The 19,751-nt window shown below is 35.8% G+C and overlaps 2 pseudogenes; both read right to left on the reverse strand.

Moving 5' to 3' along the window:
• Positions 1 to 291: 291 nt before the first annotated feature.
• LOC115994246 lies at positions 292 to 2,672 on the reverse strand (annotated as a pseudogene).
• A 15,509-nt stretch (positions 2,673 to 18,181) lies between these two features.
• On the reverse strand, positions 18,182 to 19,748 carry LOC115950223 (annotated as a pseudogene).
• Between the last annotated feature and the right edge of the window lie 3 nt (positions 19,749 to 19,751).

Below are 19,751 nucleotides of genomic sequence, written 5' to 3' on the forward strand. Positions count from 1 at the left end.
AACCTTTATGTTATGATGTATTTATGATGTTGTGCAGAAGGGCCTCTTGAAGAGTTTCCACACAAGATTGATTGTGACCACTAAATGTGCATGTAAAAGATCTCACAGAAACATAATAAGAACCCAAAAAAAAAGAAAGAAAAAAATCCCTGACGAAAGGAAGAGAAAACAATCACATATAAGAGATGAACACCAAAATTTAAGTGGTTTGGCGTTAGTGTGTCTACCAGTAGCAGAAATGAAATAATAGTCATTACAAAGCATTTACATATTCAAAAGCACTCACAAATAACAAAGTTCCTCTATATCTAACCATGTCAAACCATATAGGATTCTAAACTAATACAATAGCACTTCACATTTTTTTCCTCTCTCCCTCTCCAAATCTTACACATGACTACACAAACATAATCACAAAATTCTGAATTAAATAGAAGTTTCTATATCTAAAAAGAGAAGGAAACTTTTAAAAAAACTAATCAATCCAAGAAACAAAAATCATAAATTGAGCCAAATTACACGATACATGAACAAACAAACATATTTGAACCCAACTACTTATCAGCTTTGCTTGAATATAGAAGAGCTTTTCTAGATCCAGCTGACATAGATGAATGAGTAGAACAATTGCTACACGAACATTGCGTCCCATCTTTCATTGATCCCGTGAGACCAGAAGAAGTGTAGGAGAATCGACACATGTGCATTGGAGGTGCAAAATACATTGATACTGGCAACTTTGATGGAAGGTTAGGCAAGGGAGCTTCAAAGTTAAGAATATTTATCACTTGGGTCGGATGGTAGGATCAGGATGGCAACACCATAACCCAACTACTATCAAGCGCTCTATTTGCTGCTCATCAAATTCCAAATTTAGTCCCTTATCAACTGCTTCAAGGAATTGACCTTTTCCATAGAGGTCCCATACCCATTCTACTAGTCTTACTTTGCTTGGTTCTACCTTTAGTTCCACGGGCTTTCTTCCACAAACAATTTCAAGGGAAACTACTCCAAAACTATAAACATCAGATTCTTTACTTGCCTTTCCAGTGGTAATACACTCCAGGGCAAGGTAGCCCAAGGTGCCTGCCAAAACAGTTGCTTGTGAACCCAACTCATGGTCTATAAGCCTTGCAAGACTGAAATCACCAAGCTTGGCATTGAAATTTGAATCTAACATAACATTGCTTGACTTAATATCCCTATGCACCACACATTGTTCCCACTCTTCATGAAGGTACAACAATGCAGAAGCCAATCCATTGGCTATTTATACCTCACGGGCCATGTTAGCATAATCTTTGCTCCAAAGAGATGAAAATCAAGGCTTCCATTAGGCATGTACTCATAGACAAGAAGGAATTCTCCCCGTTCGTGGCACCAACCAATAAGTTTAACCAAGTTCCTACGTCTCAAATGACTAATAATTTTCACTTCGGATGTATACTCTTTTATCCCCTGCTTCGATCCTTTTGAGACCCTCTTAACAGCCACCTCTATATTAGATTCGGTTAACAAACCCTTGTAAACGCCTCCAAATCCTCCCTCTCCAAGCTTCCCTCCTTCAGCAAAGTTGTTTGTTGCGCAAATGAGTTCATGGTACGTGAACCTCCTTGGTCCAGTTCCTTCTTCAAACTCATAATCCATATATATATCATCGGCCAAATCTTCTGTTTTTCCACTAACCCTTTTTCTCCAATAGATGAACCAAAATAGGCCTAGTCCACAACTTAAAACACCAAAACCCACAGTTATACCAATCCACAACCCCAGTTTGTTTTTCTTGTTTCTATCTTTAGTCTCCAAGCTTGAATAGAATGACCATGATTGTATTGAATGTAACTCAACCCAATTACCTGTAGCGGCGGAGAAACCAATTCTAACCCATTCTGGCAAAACACTCTCAAATCAACAATATACGAAAGGCTAGAATTCCCACCGAAGACTGGATTATAAGCATAAGTTAGGAAGACACTCAGATTTTTGGTGGTTGAGTTATAACTTATCCATGCATTTGCTTGTGACCCGTTTTTGATGCTACTATTCCATGAGACATTTGTCGCAGATAAAATGGAATTGACATTGATTCTTACATGATCATCACTTGGATCCCAATAGTTTTGGAAACTATCAAACTCAACAGCAACAATTTGATTCTGCGAGGTTTTGTTAGCAGATTCACCGCTAAACAATGCAAGATACCCACCACTCGAATTGTTGGGGATGTTAGACTCAAATGGTGCAATGAGAAACGAGAGCCCATCACCATGCACTGAGATATTAACGGCTTTTATGATAAAGGAGAAATGGGTGGTGAAGTCTGTAAGCCTTCCTGTGCTGGCATCCCAAAGTTGCACCGGTTCAGCATATGAGGCACGACCAGCACTGTAACTGATGGAGCCGTCGAGTTGATTCTTTTTGAGTTCAAGAACTCCTTTAGAAGTGAATGCATCCCCTTGGAATGTTATTGCGTCATTCATATTTTGCTGGAAACTAGTGAAGTTGAAGGAAATTGACTTGGCATGGGGAAGTAGCAATAGAAAGAATATGAAGATTGACTGAGACTGAGAAGAGAATGGATTTTTTCAAGTTGAAGAAGGCAAAAACTTATGTGGGAGAGAGCCATGGTTGAAATGCATAGAGAGGGAGAAAGAATTAAGGTCAATTAGATATGGAAAGGCTTGAAAGGCTAGGAATGATTCAGCTATATCATATGGCTGTCCTATTTCAAAGCTTCTATTTTCGTTTTTAAATTATTTGTATTTTTATTTTATTTTATTTTTTGTTTAACTTGGTCATTTGAAGGACCTCATGTTGGATTTTCCTAGTCGGTATGGCCGGCTTTATACCAAATCATTAAGTCTTGTGCCGAATAGCAACCAATTAGGTAGACAAAATCCTTGGTCAGAATGTTGATAGAGACAATGGTTTTATGCAACTCGAAGGTATCTTTATTCTTTATTGCCTCTGCTTTTATATATATATATATATATATATCTATATATATATATATATATATTGCTTCAATTACTCCAACTCATGAATATTCTAATAATTTGGCTTCTTATGTTTGGACATGCTACAAAAGGTCCAGAGATAGTGTAATTGAAAATTCAAGTTCATAAGACGACAGAAAGACAAAGGAATGAAGCCGGTTGCCGGCCTAAGGTGTTCTGAAATTTTGAAGCTACTATATCGCTAGTAATTATTCACTACGATTGTCATTAATATTCTCGCCCTGCACTAAAGAAAAATGAAGGAAAAGTTAAATATGTAATGTCTTCATATGCTGTGATAGGTTTTAGAGTTAATTTGGCAAATTCAAAAGAGCCATTGTGATATCATTTTCGGAATATATAGAGGCATCGGCATCTTTTTGTATACAGAGGCTATATTTTCGGTCTCTGTTTTTTCTCCTTCACGACCCACTACTTCCACCAACCACACCACCCCACCCCCCCCGGTCTATCTCTGGAGGATACTTTTGATTAGATTAATCAACTAAGTTTGAGAAAGGAATTCAGGTTGAAGATGTCTGTTAATGATAATATATGATGTAATCCTTCTTTTTCTCTTCTTATTATTTTTTTAATTTAATTTTAAAGCAAATTTTATTAAAAAGAAAGCAGCGCAAAATCCTTCCTCTAGGCATCCAAAATGTTAGAGGGATGGACAACCTATTACAAGTTACAACATAAAAAGCAGAGTTAGAATTATGGCAAGGGCCAAGGCTCAAACTTGAAAGGTGTGGGCTTAAATTGATATGATTTTTAAAAGAGTTTGGTTAATGGGTGCCCTTAAGCATTTATTAATTAGCTATTTTTGGAAAGTTTTGTGCTTTAATACCATTTTATGGAAAATATAAAAATTTGTAAAAAAAAATCAATTATTTTTTCTTGATTTTTTTTTTTTTTAATATTTTATATACTAATGACCTTACGGCATTTGTTAACTTTTACATTTTTTTAAATAAATCCAATTTAAAACTAGAAAATTATATAGTTTAATTTGTAATAGCCTTAAATTTTAAGTTTTCGTTTGAAAATTTTGGAACTATTTACCAAAGAAAAAGAAGAAGGGGACGTTATTGGGTTAGGTGGAATGGATAGGCGCTCTATACATTGGGCACAACTAAGACCGGCCCAAATATTAAGAACAACATTGGCCTTTTATGTTCGTAAGTGTTCTGCAACTAAATACTCTTGTCAACAGTCCAATGTATATGTATGACGAAAGGGAGTCTAGGACAGTAGGGAAGATGCCCATGTCTCCTGCCAGACTCCGGCGGCGTTTGCCAGGTTGGAGGTGGTGGCTCTTCGCAAGGTTATTTTATTATTATTTTATTTGATGGCTTTAGTTTTCTGAAATTGGATATTGAAGAGATAGTATTATGTGTGGTGGGCTCTATTGATTAGTTTGTGAACTGCTGACGTGGCATGTTAGTATTGGAGAGTGTAAACAGCAAAACAAGGGTTTTACACCATGGTCCAATAAAATTTAAACTTAATAATTCATATGACTTGTTAAGCAGATCCGAATTCACCAAACACTTAAAAATGTATCAAAGTTCAAAACAACTAAATATATTATTACAAAATTCCACGAAGATAACTACGAGAGCCTTCTTGGTCGGTTAGACAAGATAGTGTTTAAAAGACTTAATACAATCTTAAATTTTGTGCTAATTTAGAGCATATAACCTTTAGACCAAAATGCACAACCCACCCTTTAAGTTTCCCCACTTTTCATTTAAATCATCTAAATTTGCATTCATTCATTTCAATCTTCTAAGTTTCAAAACTTCTTAATTCAGTCCTCCTTTAACCTGCGATCCATTAATACTATTAAGCCCCGATTTGCAAACCAAAGAGAAACCGAACTGACCCGCCCCCCTTCACACACACACACACACACACAGATATATATATATATATATATATATATATAGATATAGTTCAAAATGACATCGTTTTAGTATCAGGAAAAAAAAAGAAAAGAAGTGGAACAGCGTCGTTTTAGTTGGAGTTTAGGTTATATTTGAGAAATCCTTTAGTTGTCCGCCTCAGCCTCCCTCTCTCGGCTACATCTCCACCTCTCTCTATCGATCTCTCATCTAACTCCACCGTTTGACACCACTCACCACCAACATCTTCTACAACTCAATGTCACCGTTCTCCAAGTTTTCCCCTCTCTTCTCTCCTCTTTGTCATGGCTATTATCTAGAAATTTCTAAAGTATGTTTTGATGCTCAATAGCATGTATGTGAATTTGTATAATGCTCAATACCTAAGCTACTTCTCCTTGGCTTCTTGCTTTGCTTCTAAAAGTATTTGGAATTTGTTTGAAAATTTTGTGTGGATATTAGAGAAATATTATGAACATGTTTGTTTGTTTGTTTGGTTTTATTTTTTATTTATTTATTTATTTATTTATTTATTTTTTTTTTTTTGGGAATATTTGGGTTGTTTGATAGTTCTAATGTCATTTTTTTTTTCTCTTAAATTTATATGCTTGTTTTATTTTTTCATTGGACTAATTGCACCACTAGGGTGAACCGAACCTGGAGTAGACTGGTTCCTACCCTTTTACATGTGAGGTGCAGTCAAGCCTAAGGGAAACCACACCCTATAGGTGCGGTGCAAAAAATCCCCCATAACTGGCCGCACTACACCGTGTATAACCCTAATTGCGAGAGGTTTTTCCACCAGGTTCTCTGATGTTCCTCTTCGATAACACATCACGGTGTTATCTTGTATTTGTTCCTCTCTTCCCTTACAACTTGTGCTTTTTACTTTATTATCAATTATGTTTATCCATGCCTAGTTAGTAGTCCCACTTGATTGTGCTTTTATTACTCTTGTTCCACATTATTTAGAGTAGACTAAAATCAATCTAGCTGTAATTTTAAAATTGGGGGTCTAAACTCACTCTAGAATTTATACTAGTGAGATTTTAGAATCCATTATAAAAACTATCGACGCCTGGCCTCGAAAAATGGTAGTGGAAAAATTGCCGCCGCCATCGTGGGCCTTCGTTCGACCACCGGTCGGGGTGATACTCCTACGCACGCAAGGGGCCCGTTGGAGGCCCCTCTCTTAGATGATGATGATGGGTGTGCGTGTGTGTGGCATGGTTTGCGTGGGGTTTTGGGTGCTCTCTCTCTCTCGGTGGAGGATGGTATGTCTACCTTTGGCATTGTGTCAGGAATCTAGGCCAAATTTTAAGATATTACCAAAGGTAAGTGGAGTCACCACCAATCATTTGGTTTTTCTAAGGTGTGATTGGTCACTTGTTTCTAGTTGATTTTATTACCAATCCTAGATTCTTAGGTTCGAAAATTTGGTTATGTGTGGGGAAGGTGTTAGACCTCACAACGCCTGTCCAAGGACAGTCCTTTGTTTTGATAAAACCTTAATTTCTGGAGATTAGCAGTAAAAACATGATTTTGGCATTGGCTTTCAGGACTTTGCATGCATGGGGGCTTTGAGGTTTGGCTTTTAAATGGGCGTGGTCCCAATCTATGCTTTCCTAAGGCTTTCTAGTAAAGTGCCAGATTTTTACGGCGAAAATCTGGCAACATGTCACCTTACTTTCGTACCGGAAAGGGGTGAGCAGGTATATATATACATACATCATACATAATGCAAGCACACAGAGCAGGAAAGTAAATGCCTACATCCCTAGAGCATGGCCCAAAATAAAATTGCAGGAAAATAAACAGGGGTCGCCACACTCTAGAGATGAGGATGAATGGTACATGGCATGATATACCTAATATGACCTGTCTAAAAGAGAAAGGGAGGAGGAAGGTAGGGGTTTTAAAAAGGTACATAGCCAAATGGGAAAGGTTAGACCCCCTAAACCTACTAGACACAGCCATTTGGCTTATATTAACATGCTCACATTTGCGCCCTTTTTGCTTATGCTTGGGAAACCGTGCCCTAGCTCCATGCGTCCTCGCTCCATGTGTGTACATGCAAAGGCAAAGACAAGAAACCAGCAGACAAGCAATGGAAGGAAAAGATGTAAAGAGCATATGAAAAGGCATAAAGCAGATAAGTATGATAGCCATGGCAAGTAAATAACAAGAAAGCAAGCAAACAAACGAGAAGACAACAAGCAAGAAAACAAACAAAAGGTGGTGTCTATGAGGGACAAATGTAGATTTGGATCGAATATCCATAACTTCATTGTGTTGAAGCATGGATGACACACTAGCAAGTAAGACTCATGCATGAACATGTAAGCAAGTATGTAAAGATACATAGAAAGCCAACAGGTGGCAAAAACAAGCATGGAAAGCATATCATCGCACAGAGTAGAAAGTGGGAAAGTTATGCACAAAGCAACCAGCATCATGGCGATGAATCCCAAGTGGTTACACCCAAACAAGGCCTCGTGGGCATCAGATGTAACCACATAACCACAAACCCACTAAGTGCATTGAACATGGCAAAACCTAGAACAAGAGAGGCTAATACAAGCATAAAGCACAAAAGCAAGCAATCATAGACATGCAAAAAGGGTGATCCCAACCCTTTGATAAAGACCATAGGCTCTAGATTGGGTCCGAATTGATAGGCCAAAACATAAGGAAGAAAGACAAAGCGACAAAAGGGCTACAATAGCACATGGCATGATGAACATGGCTTAGGTCTAGGCATACAAACATGGCATGGAGTGTACAAACACATGGAAGATAGCATAAAGCATGTAGAGAACATAAATCTAAGCACACAAGCATTTGAAAACATAGATCTAGACAAGTAGGCATAGAAACATACACATCAACATGTACAAGCCTAGCACATAAACATGGAAGAACATGAATCCAAGAATATAAGCATGTGAAGACAAGGATCTAACCATATAACATGGAAATAAACACATAGACACATAGATCCAAGCAAGGCATAGCCAACAACATCATACAAGCATGTGAGCATGTAACCCTAACATTAACCTAGAACAAAAAGAGGAACAAAGCATAGGGAAACATGGCATAGGGTATAAAGCACGTAGATCTAAGCATATAAGCATGTAAGGATGTAGATATAAGCATGAAACATGGCAAAAAGCATAAAAAGCAAGGAGATTTAGGCTAGAAACACAAATAAAGCAAGCAACGTGCTAAAAAAGTAATAAATCATGTTATTAAGACAAAAAGAGAGAAACAATGCTAGAAAAAGATTTAAAAGGTTAGGGGTGTGGATAGTAGCTAAAAAGCTACATCCACACCCCTAAACCCTAAATCCAAAGTGCAGAACCAAGGAGAAGAAGATTGGGTATAAGAGCAATACCTTATATTTTTGGTAAAGAATGAAGAATCAAGAGACTTTGATGTGTCTTTCATGTGTGTGTGTGTGTTTTGTTGTTGTTGTTGTTGTTGTTGTTGTTGTTGTTGTTGTTGTTTGTGTGTGTGTGTGTTTGTTTGAGAGATAAGAAAAATGAGTAGAAAACATCCAGGCAAAGCACAGGAACCGGGAAGACCTCTTTTTTTTTTTTGGTTTGAAGGGTGCTTGGGGCCTTTTATAGCCCCAACACAGATTACGAGGCGAAGGATCGCCACCTTCAAACTTCCTCAGATGGGTTTGATCTGGAAAGGTCTTGACTTTCGATTTTTGAAAAGGTATGGATCTTGAAAATATAACGGTTAGATCGAAAGTTATGGCTCTCGAAAGTTAGCGGTGCATCGATTGGTGCGTTATCCCGGTTTTCGTGATATCTCAACAGTTCTAACTCCGACTTTGACTCATGAATAGTCGTTGAAATGAGAATTTGATAATCTTCATAATGGCGTTCTGACGGTCGACTCAAAATTAGGGTTCTTGGGCCCACTCGAGGTTAACCTTGTGTTAAACTTGGTCAAAGTGGCCAAAAATCTCTGAGAAGCTCGGGTTTGGTGAAAAACCAAGAAAAGTGTTGTTATGTGAGGATTTTGACCTCATTTGACCTTCGGTCAAACCTTAGGTTAACTAGGGGCATTTTAGTCATTTTATCTAAAAAAACCACTTCGGGTGCTCCAATGTTTGAACGGGTTGTGCTACGTCATTCTGAATGTCCTCTTGGCCCCATGGAGAGAAAATAATATTTTTGTATTTTTCAAGGTCCAGCACGCAAATCGAGGGCAAACAAAATATAGAATCAACAAAAACATATTATTTATTTTGCTGTGAAGCATTTGTTTTTAACACTATTTATGATTGATTTTTTTTTTTTTGGGTTTTTTTTTTTAAATTTTTTTTATTGCAAATAATCATTTTGCAAAGGAAATGGGCATCAACCACCAAAGTCAAAATTTGGTAATTTTGGCATTTTTAGGTGTTGATGCTATTTTCAATCAATTTGTTATTATAATACTTTTAATTGTTACTAAAAATGTTTATGAATCAAGTATATGAATGTTGCATTTTTGGATTACAATTGGAAAGTGTTAGGTTCTAAAGATTTAAAATTAATTATTTAGAATCATTATTGTATTGTGCTGGCAAATCGAGATCAAAACATGTATAGTCTAAGTGTTTAGGCAATGCTTAAATAAGGGTGTTTCTAGTTTTGAAGTCCAGTTGATTGCAAAAAAGAAAAGTGAAGTTCTGCCTTTCTGGATCGATCAAGAATTAGGCTTGACCGATCAAAAATCGCTGGTCTAGTTTTTTTCAACGGATTTTTAAACAGGCCCAAGCCCGCGAAAAATTTTAAGGTTTCACTTAAACTTCTCTACATATAAAAGAATAACCCTAGCCACATTTTGGAAGAGCCGAAGAAGACTTGTGTGTTACTCTTTGTGAAATTTGAGAGGTTCTGTACCTTCTAACTACACAAGAATCTACTAGAGCTAAAACTACAATCAAGGATTGGTAGAACTAGTTGCTGCATCAAGATCAACAAGTAAAGGTGATCTAAAACCTTTGAGTGGGATCTCAAAGTCACAAGCAAGGCGGCTTGTGTTGCTATAAATTCAAGAAGAGCAGTCCATGGATTTGGAGCTTGCATGTGGTCATGTCAGTAAGTTACTACTAGAGGTAGCATTAGATTTAGGGTTAAATTTTTTGTAAAAACTTTGATTCTCTTATAGTGGATTTGGTTTATTTTGAGGATAGCTAGGTTAAATCCTCTCCAAGCTTTTACCTTGAAACGATTCATTTCATTGGTTTTCCTGGGTCATCATATCGTGATGTTATTTACTTTTTTACATCTTTTCATGATATATTTATGTTTAACCTAGAACTAAATAATTAATCTAAGTAATCACTTGGTTAATAAATTAGGTTAAAATTTTTGGTTTAAGGGGTCTAAATGAACTTTCAATTGGTATCAGAACAGGTTAGCTCATGTTTATAGGTATTTTTACCTAGAGTTGATCCTTGACCTCGGATGTCATGGAACACGGTCACTTTCTTGTGATCCCCCCATACTTTGATGGAAATAAATATACTTACTGGAAGGTTAGGATGAAAGTCTTCTTGAAATTTATTGATGAGAGAGTATGGTTGTTGTCTGTTGAGAACAGTTGGGAAAGACCATTCACAGCTATTGGTGAATGGACTATACCCAAATGGAAGTAGCAAGCTTTAATAGTAAGGCTATGAATGCGATATTCAATGTTGTTTCTATGGAAGAATTTAAGAGAATTTCAAATGTGGAGATTACTCACACTGCATGAAACATCTTACAAACTGTGCATGAAGGCACTAAGGTAGTAAAAATCAATAAACTACAACAGTTGACATCTAGATTTGAAAGTATTAGAATGTCTGAAGATGAGTCTTTTGATGAATTCTATGCTAAGTTGAATGATATTGTTAATTCTACTTTTTAATTTGGGTGAAATCTATGATCAACCTAAATTGTTAGAAAAATTCTTAGATCTTTGACAAAGGATTTTAAACCCAAAGTGACTGCCATAACTGAAAGTAAAGATTTTGACTCTATCCCTATTGATTTCTTCAGTCCTATGAATCTAAGTTACCAAAGACTAATAAATCCAAACCTATGGCTTTAAAATTTGTTAATGATGTTGAAGATTGTGGATTTGATGATCAACTCTCATCTATTGAAATTGCTTATATTGCCAAGAACTTTAGAAATTTTTTGAGAAATAATAATAAGAGGGCAAGGAACATAAACAATGTTGATACTAGGAATGTGAAGAAGAATGACACTGCTAAAAACAATAATGCTAAAAAATCAAAAGAAAGAATAGGTCAATCTTCAAACATATCTTTAGGACAACAGTGTTATGGTTGTCAGGGTTATGGTCATATGAAATCTGAGTGTCCATCTTTCTTGAGGTCAAAAGGTAAGGCTATGGCTGTTACTTGGAGTGATGATGAAGTTTCTGATCATGAGTCTAAAAGTGATCAAGAATGAAACTTCATGGCTTTCACTGCTATTGCTGTAGTAAGTGAAATTGAAACTATTGATGAGAACCCTTTTGATGGGGAACTCTTTGAGAATGCAGATTTGCAGGAAGCTTACAACAAGCTTTGCAAGATAGCAGCTAAAGATGTTATGAGTGTTGAATTAGGTTTAAAAAAGATAAACACTCTTGAATAGGAAAAGAAGAATTTGCTGCTAAAGTTGTTTAATGTTAATGAACTCTTGAACTCTGTTAAGATTAAGAACATGTCCTTGCTTGAAAAAGTTAAGAGTTTAGAATTAGAATTATCTATTGCTAGAGAACAAATAGATAGATCTTCTACCTCTAAACTAGATGAGATGTTACATGTTCAAAAGTTTGTTTCTAATAAGACAGGTCTAGGGTTTGTTGAGAATGGATCTACTACTGTAGTGAATCCTCCTAAGTTCGTACTTGCTACACCATCTTTTGCTGTTTGTCAAACTCTTTTTTATGTTAAGGTTCATAAGGAAGTATCCCCTGCTTTTAGAAGAACTAGAGTAGATCTAAGTGAGTCTGAATCTAAAAGGTCTAATCAATCTAGAAGCAAGAAAAACCACAAACCTCAGTGGTTTTTACTTTTGTAGTAGAGATGGGCATGCTAGACCAAATTGCTTTAAGTTGCAAGCTTTAAAGCAATCTCCCAAACAAAAAGTGCATGTGCCAAAAGCACAAGATCCTGTTGCACTTATTCATGAGTTGGTGAAGGTTCTTAATCTTTATACCAATACTGGAGCTGAAATTAAAACAAATCCCAACTCCAAGTTTGCATCTAAAAGGGCCTGGATGCAAAAGACTTAGCCTTAGTGAGTCCTTCTAACATGGTCCTTGTGTAAATTTTTTCTATCTCTTGTGACCCAAACTATTTTTATTTAGGACTACATTTGCATAACATTCATACATTGCATTCTAGGATTGTTTTGTTTTATGTTTTTTTTTTTTTTTTTTTTTTTTTTTTTTTTTAAATATAAAAAAAATAGAAAATAAAAAAATTTGTATTATGCATCTTCAAGTTGTGTAATTGAGGTTGGCCTATGAAATTTACATTTCATGACTGTGTACCTTATTTAGCTTTGATGAGCATTATTTTTCTGCATTTTGCTAGTTTGTGCTACGTAGTGCTTGTATTGTGTGAGTTTTTTATGGTTTTTAATCACATGCTCTTGATTTTGAAGTCACATTTTTTTGATTGTAAGCACTAAAAAATCCTAGGAAAAAGGCATAAATAATCATCTCACCACTATTACTTACCAATCATGTACACCTGTGTACAAATCATAAAAGCCATACTCAGTAAGGTGTAGCACTTGCACAGCAAAATTCTTAAGGTGTTATTGTATATTAGTTAAAAGAAGCAAAAACAAAAAGAAAAAACAAAAAGAAAAATATGCTTCAAAAGAAAAGAATAAAATAAATACATGGTTGCAAGTGTATTTTCTAAGAGATGGGAGTTATATGATGTAACTCTTTAGGTAATAGTCACTTTCAAACTTATGTGATGAATAATGTAGAAAGTGTGTTTATTCTCTGTTTACGTATCACCTTGCGAGTATTTCATGCACTTGCTAGTTGCACACACCACAAGCAAAACATTGTTAAATATGGTACATGTGATTGTGTGTTATGTTTTGTGGCCTACCAAAATTAAATTTCTAGAAATGTTTAATGCATTTTTGGGATGTGAGAAAAGAAAAGAGTGAGGAAAATTGATAAAGTTGAATTTTTCTTTGAAAATTTTGGTTTTGAAAATCATTTGAAGTCATGAACATTCGTGTCATATCATAAAAACAGTTTTTTCAAATGATTCTGCAAAAACTTTTCCAGGATTTTTCAAAATTTCTATTTCTTTGAAATTCGACCGATTTCAATTGATCAAAATGTGAAGGAGAAAAATGACTTTTTCTTTTAAAAATCTTGAGTCTCTCAATTCCTTTCGATCAGTTGAGCCTGTTTTCATGTGTATTTCGATTCCTACTCGATTCCTCTCAACCGATTGGATTTCAGTTTTTTAAAAACAAAAGGGAATTAGATTTGATTTTTTTCAAAAGAGTTTTTGTCTATCTCTTCGATTCCTCTCTTGATCCCTCATCTAAAAAAAAAAAAAAAAAAAAAAATGTAGTGTTTGTGGTCAAAGTTTCAAAGCTTTTCTTCATCTACTTAAGGTAAGACTCTTTTAACCTTTCTTTTTCATCTTTTTGCATGATTACATGCATTTTTCATGAATTTTTTTTGGGGTTTTTGCACATTTCAAATTTTGGGTTTTTGATGAATATAGGGTTTTTGATCAATTCTGAACCATGGGTTTTTGTTCATGCATCATTTAAACATGCTTCACATGCTTAAATTTCAAAATCTTTGAGTTTATGTGAAAATTTCAAAATTAGGGTTCTTAGTTTTTGAGGAATTGGGGATTTTGTGAAATTGAACAAAATTGAGTGAAATTGACTTCTAATATTGATGAATTGAGTGATTATAACTTGTATTTTACTTGTTGTAGTGTTCAAGTTGTCAATATGAGGATTTTTGAGGATTGGTTATTTTTCAAAGTTGGGGATTTTCTAAAATTCTTAAAATTTCCTTTGTCAATTTTTCAATTTGTGGTGATTTTGGACTGTTTAAAAGCATTAGATCATGCATCATATGAGGATAACTGTCATACATCATATAGTTTTTTCAAATTACATGTTATCTTGTGTCTAATCCTTCTTATGCAATCTGCCCTTGGTTTTTGTTATTTTTCTTTTCTTGATTCTTAGTCATGGCTCCTAAGGTTGGTCGGAAATTCAAAACTATAGCTAATAGGAACCCTGGGTCTTCTTCTTCTTGTTCAGTCATAGGAGATAGAGATAGGTTTCTGTTAGCTAAGTGTGAGGAAACATATGAGACCTTGACTAAGTATAGGTCTATTTGGGGTGAAAGGGAAATAGTGTTGAGTGAACTAGATCCTTCTATACGTAGAAACTTCGTGTCTAGGAATTGGGTTTTCTTGTGTGAGGTGTTTGATCCTCCTGCTGCTGCCTTGATTAGAGAGTTTTACTATAATCTCTCTATCTATTCTGAGGTTACTGTTGGTCATTATTTGACTTCCTAGATCCATGGTCAAGAGTTTACTATCACTAAACAAATTGTTTCTAAGGCTTTAGGAGTGCCTTTAGTACGAAAACACACATACCTATACACTGAGTTTCTTGTTGTGGATGATATGATGTCTCTTCTGTGTGGTCGTCTTGTTTCTTGGGGTTTTGAACCAAGAATCAACTCTTGTGAGTTCACTGAGCTTAACTCTTTATACTTAAGGATCACATGTCATAACATCTATCCCATTTCCCATGTTCATACTGTTCCCATTGAGCGATGTGCTTTCCTTTATGCTTTCATTACTGATGGTTCTATGTATTTTCCGTCTATGTTTATACAAACCATTGTTGATATCTATAGGAGTAAGGGTAAGAGTCAAAAGTTGTTCTTACCTATGTTTATTTTTAGGATTTTGAGGTTCTTAGGTTTGTCGGACTTTCCTCCCCTAGAGTTAGTACACATTACTGCCACTATAGGAGCCACCTATCTTAGATAGAGATAGGCACAGATGAAGAGTGCTGAGCAAAGCACTAAGACTTCTAAGAGACCACGAGGAGATGCTACTACTACCTCTGGTGCTATGCTTGCTACTAAGGAGACATTTATGGATCCGACTATAGCTATGGATCCTGCTGGTGGTGCAAAGGATGTTGATCCTACAATTGCTCCTCCATTTTCACTCTATGCTATGGTGTAGTCCATCATGACTACTCAGGTTGCGCATGGATAGCTTCTTGATGAGTTGTTGATGAAGGTTGCCTTATTGAGAGCTGATTTTATGGACTAAAGGAGTTCTTTTCCACCACTTCCACCCTTTGAGGACTGATTTTGCCTTTGGCAATACATAACAAAAATGGGGAGTAAATTTAGGAACTTTTGTACATAGGGGGAGTTGACTTATTGTGTTTAGGGGGAGTTTTGATGTTTTTACTAATCAGTTTTGATGTATTTGATATTTGGATAGTTTCTTTGTGTTTATTTGTCTATTTTATTTTTAGTTCACAAAGATTGATGTAATGTGGTTATTGATTATGATAGTTAATGATTATGTTATTCATATTGATGTGTTCACTATCTATTTATGTGTTTTGTGATTTCAAAGTTTAAATTTTGATTTAGAATGTTATACTGTATTTTCCACATATGCGTTTATGGTTTGTTTTCAGTGTTTCAGAAATTTACAGGTTAATTCTTTCTATAGCTGCTATCTATTTTAGCAACTAATAGTTAGTAGTTGTGTAAGAATTGTATTAGGGCAATAATTTATATTTGAGCTAGTATTTGATTTAAGCATTTCATGTTGTATGTATGTTTTGTCACAGATTGCCAAACGGGGAGATTGTTAGGTTCTAAAGATTTAGAATTAAATATTTAGAATCATTATTGTATTGTGTTGGCAAACCGAGATCAAAATATGTATGTAAGGTTGAATTTAATTAATCATCTTGTTGGCTTTATTCCGTGCCAAATTTTCCTGTAATTTAGCAATTAGTAACCTTGTGTTTAGGTGGGAATCATGTAAGGGTAGTGTGTGAGAGAGTGTGAAGAAATGGTCAAGAATGTGCAGTGAAGCAGGGACTCATGGTTGGATCTTGCGGGTGGCTTGCAAGCCACTAGAAGATGCACACGAGTGAAGCATGCAGAGAAGGTAAACCGTCATGCCAGTTGTAGCACTACAGGACAAAAAGTCCAGACTAGCCATTTAGTTAGCTCGTGGCTTGGACTTGCGACTCAATCAAGTCGCGAGGCCAAGTCGCCAGTCCACTCTGTTATGGAAAAACTGACTTTTCGCATTCCTTTCTCACTCCAATATAAATACTCTTTATACCCACGAAATATAGAGAGCTTCTAGAGAGAATTTTGAGAGAGAAACCCTAGAGAAAAACAAGATTGGCTCATCCACAATTTTTACATAGTGACTCTTCAAATTCCTTAACTCTCACCCTTTCCATTGTTACATTCTTGAGAGTTACATTAGCCAAAACCTTTTCTCATCATACCCATATCTGTGAGAAGGCTATTTGGTGCTTGGGAAGCAGTTAGGAAGGGACCAATTGATATTGGTTGATGCTATGGGTTATAGCGAAATCCGGTAAGCTAAAGAAGACAAAGGTTCGGCGTAATCTCGTTAGAGCAAGAAGCTTGAAGGGCTTAGGTACACTAGGTAGATTAGGCTTGGAGGGACTTCTGCTGTTCATGTATCCTAACTTCATTCTTTACTGGATTATTAACCGCTTGGAGGGCGGCGGAGAGGTTTTACGCCGAAGGCTTTGATTTCCTCTTTGATAACACATCGTTGTATTGTCCTTGTGTTTGCATTTCTCTTCTCTTAATCTTTGCTATATAATTTCTGCTGTGAATGTGATTTTATTAGGTTTAGATTGTTTATCAATTATGTTATAAGCCTATGTTCATTTTCCGCTCATATATTGTTTGATAATAAGCTTGAATTGGTAATTTGTAAATTGGGGTCTAAATGTTCAAGGTGTTTTATACACTATTTGAACTTTCAATGTATAGTCTAAGTGTTTAGGCAATGCTTAAATAAGGGTGTTTCAAGTTTTGAAGTCTAGTTGATTGCAGAAAAGAAACGTGAAGTTCTACCTTTCTCGACCCATCAAAAATTAGGCTTGACCGATCGAAAATCGCAGGTCCAATTTTTTTTTTTCTACAGATTTTTAAACAGGCCCAAGCCTGCAAAAACGTTTAGGGTTTCACTTTAACTTCTCTACATATAAAAGAAAAACCCTAACCACATTTTGGAAGAGTCGAAGAAGACTTGTGTGTTACTCTTTGTGAGATTTGAGAGATTTTGTACCTTCTAACTACACAAGAATCTACCTAAGCTAAAACTACAATCAAGAATTGGTAGAACTAGTTGCTGCATCAAGATCAACAAGTAAAGGTGATCTGAAACCTTTAAGTGGGATCTCAAAGTCACAAGCAAGGCGAATTATATTGTTGTAAATTTGAGAAGAGAAGGAGTCCGTAGATTTGGAGCTTACACGTGGCCGTGTCAGTAAGTTACTACTAGAGGAAGCATTAGATTTAGGGTTAAATCTTTTGTAAAAATTTCGATTCTCTTATAGTGGATTTTGTTTACCTTGAGAATAGCTAGGTTAAATCCTCTCCCAAGTTTTTACCTTGAAACGGTTTGCTTCATTAGTTTTCCTAGGTCATCATATCGTGATGTTATTTACTTTTCTGCATATTTGCATGATATGATATATTTGTGTTTAACCTAGATCTGAATAATTAATCTAAGTAATCTCTTGGTTAATAAATTAGGTTAAACAATCTGGTTTAAGGGGTCTAAACGAACTTTTAGAAAGTAATTTATGAAACAAACACCTTAATCTTATATTGTTGTAATGTGATTACATGAATCTAAGATTACAATAATGTAACATTACACTTTAGGTAACATCAGGTGAACCAAATGCCCCCTAAGGTATTTGTGTTTACAATATTCTTGATTCACTTTACAGATAGATTTAACAAAATACATTACTTTTGAGTCTTTAATACTAGAACTAGTAGGAATAAAATTAAAATATACAGAAAGTTATAATGACTGATTTTCAAAAAAAAAAAAAAATATCAAGCAAGTTTTGGACAAACATTGAGTGAAGAAAAGAACAATGCTTAGAAGAAAAGATGGTGAATATGTTTAACAACCTTGTTGAAGGTTTGCACTTGTGGAAACTACATCACCATTTTCTGCTGCTGGGGTACTCGATACATTCGAAAGGGCTTATATGTTGGAAGATTTGGCATTGTTGCCTCAAACTTAAGAACTTGAATTGCTTGCCTTATGGAGGGCCTTAGATTTCGGTCTAGGTGAGAACACCAAAGTCCAACGATCAGCAAACACTCCACCTATTTTTCATCAAAATCTATTCACAAGTTCTCATCCACGGCCAAAAGAAGATCTCGTTTTCCATAAAGATTCCAAATTGACTCTAAAAACCCCATTTCAGAATCCTTTCGTATTGGATCAATTGACTTCTTCTAGTAACAATTTCTAAGGCAACTACCCCAAAGCTATACACGTCTGACTCTTTACTAGCCTTACCTGTTCTAAATACTTTGGATCTATGTATCCGAAAATTCCAGCCACTCTAGTTGTCTGAGGACCTAACTCATGATCCATAAGTCAAGCTAACCCAAAGTCACCAAGCTTGGCATTGAAACTAGAGTCTAGCATGACATTACTTGCCTTGATATCATGATGCACCACACATTGCTCCCACTCTTCATGAAGATAAAACAACACAGATACCAATCCAAGAGATATTTTTAAGAAAACCTTCTCGGGCCTGCTACTTTCTCAAGATCATCATTAATTGATGATAACTTTGCTACTGCTGCTGTCTCTTTTTTCTTTCCCTTCCGTATACACAATATTGTAAATGCTATAATCACGCCAACAATCAGAAAACTACTGGACACTGTTAGAACCACTATTAGTCTACGTTTTTTCACTTCATTTCTAGGGGAAGTGTTTATATCCAAGCTTGAATTGAATTCCTAGGACTTAAGAATATGTCGCTCTATATTTAGACCAGTAGCAGCTGAAAAACCAATTGTGACCACTCACGCAGAACCTTACTTAAATCAATTTGGTAAGAAAGGCTAGTAGTCTCCTCAGGATTAGAGTTTGCCTGGTAGTTCCAAAAGACACTCAAATTCTTAGTACTAGCGTTGTAGATAATCCATACATCTGCAGTATGTCCACTGGAAACTAGGATCCCAAGTGGTGTAAACTGAAGAATGAATTGAGTAGTTGTTAATTCCCACATGCGTAATATTGGGATCCCATTTTGGGTTCGCGTAAGAGTCAAACTCTACGTGGACAATTTGGTTCTTTGGTGAATCACTGAATATGGTGTTGTAAAGTTCCAGAAAGACACCAATTGAATTTGGCGGGATTTGAAATTCTACAGGAGCCAAGAAGAATGCAATTCCATTTCCATAATTAAGACGGCCTTGCGCGTCAATAATGAAAGAGAAATGAGTTTTGAAGTTGGCGAGGTCTCCTGATTTGGAGTCCCAGAGTGGCACCTTCTCCGCATAGGTTTCTGTACAGATAAGTGGTATTGTTCATTTCTGTGGTTCCAGTAGAAGGTATAGCATCTTTGTGATATATTATGTTTGACACATTAGGATCAAAGCGAGTTATTTGGAAAGATATTGATGAGTGTGCAGAGGGAAGATGGAAAAGGAGGAAGAATAGTGGCAGTTTGAATAAGCTGTAGAAAGTTGTGGCCATGGC

Source organism: Quercus lobata, chromosome 6, assembly GCF_001633185.2.
Source record: "Quercus lobata isolate SW786 chromosome 6, ValleyOak3.0 Primary Assembly, whole genome shotgun sequence".
NCBI lineage: Eukaryota > Viridiplantae > Streptophyta > Magnoliopsida > Fagales > Fagaceae > Quercus > Quercus lobata.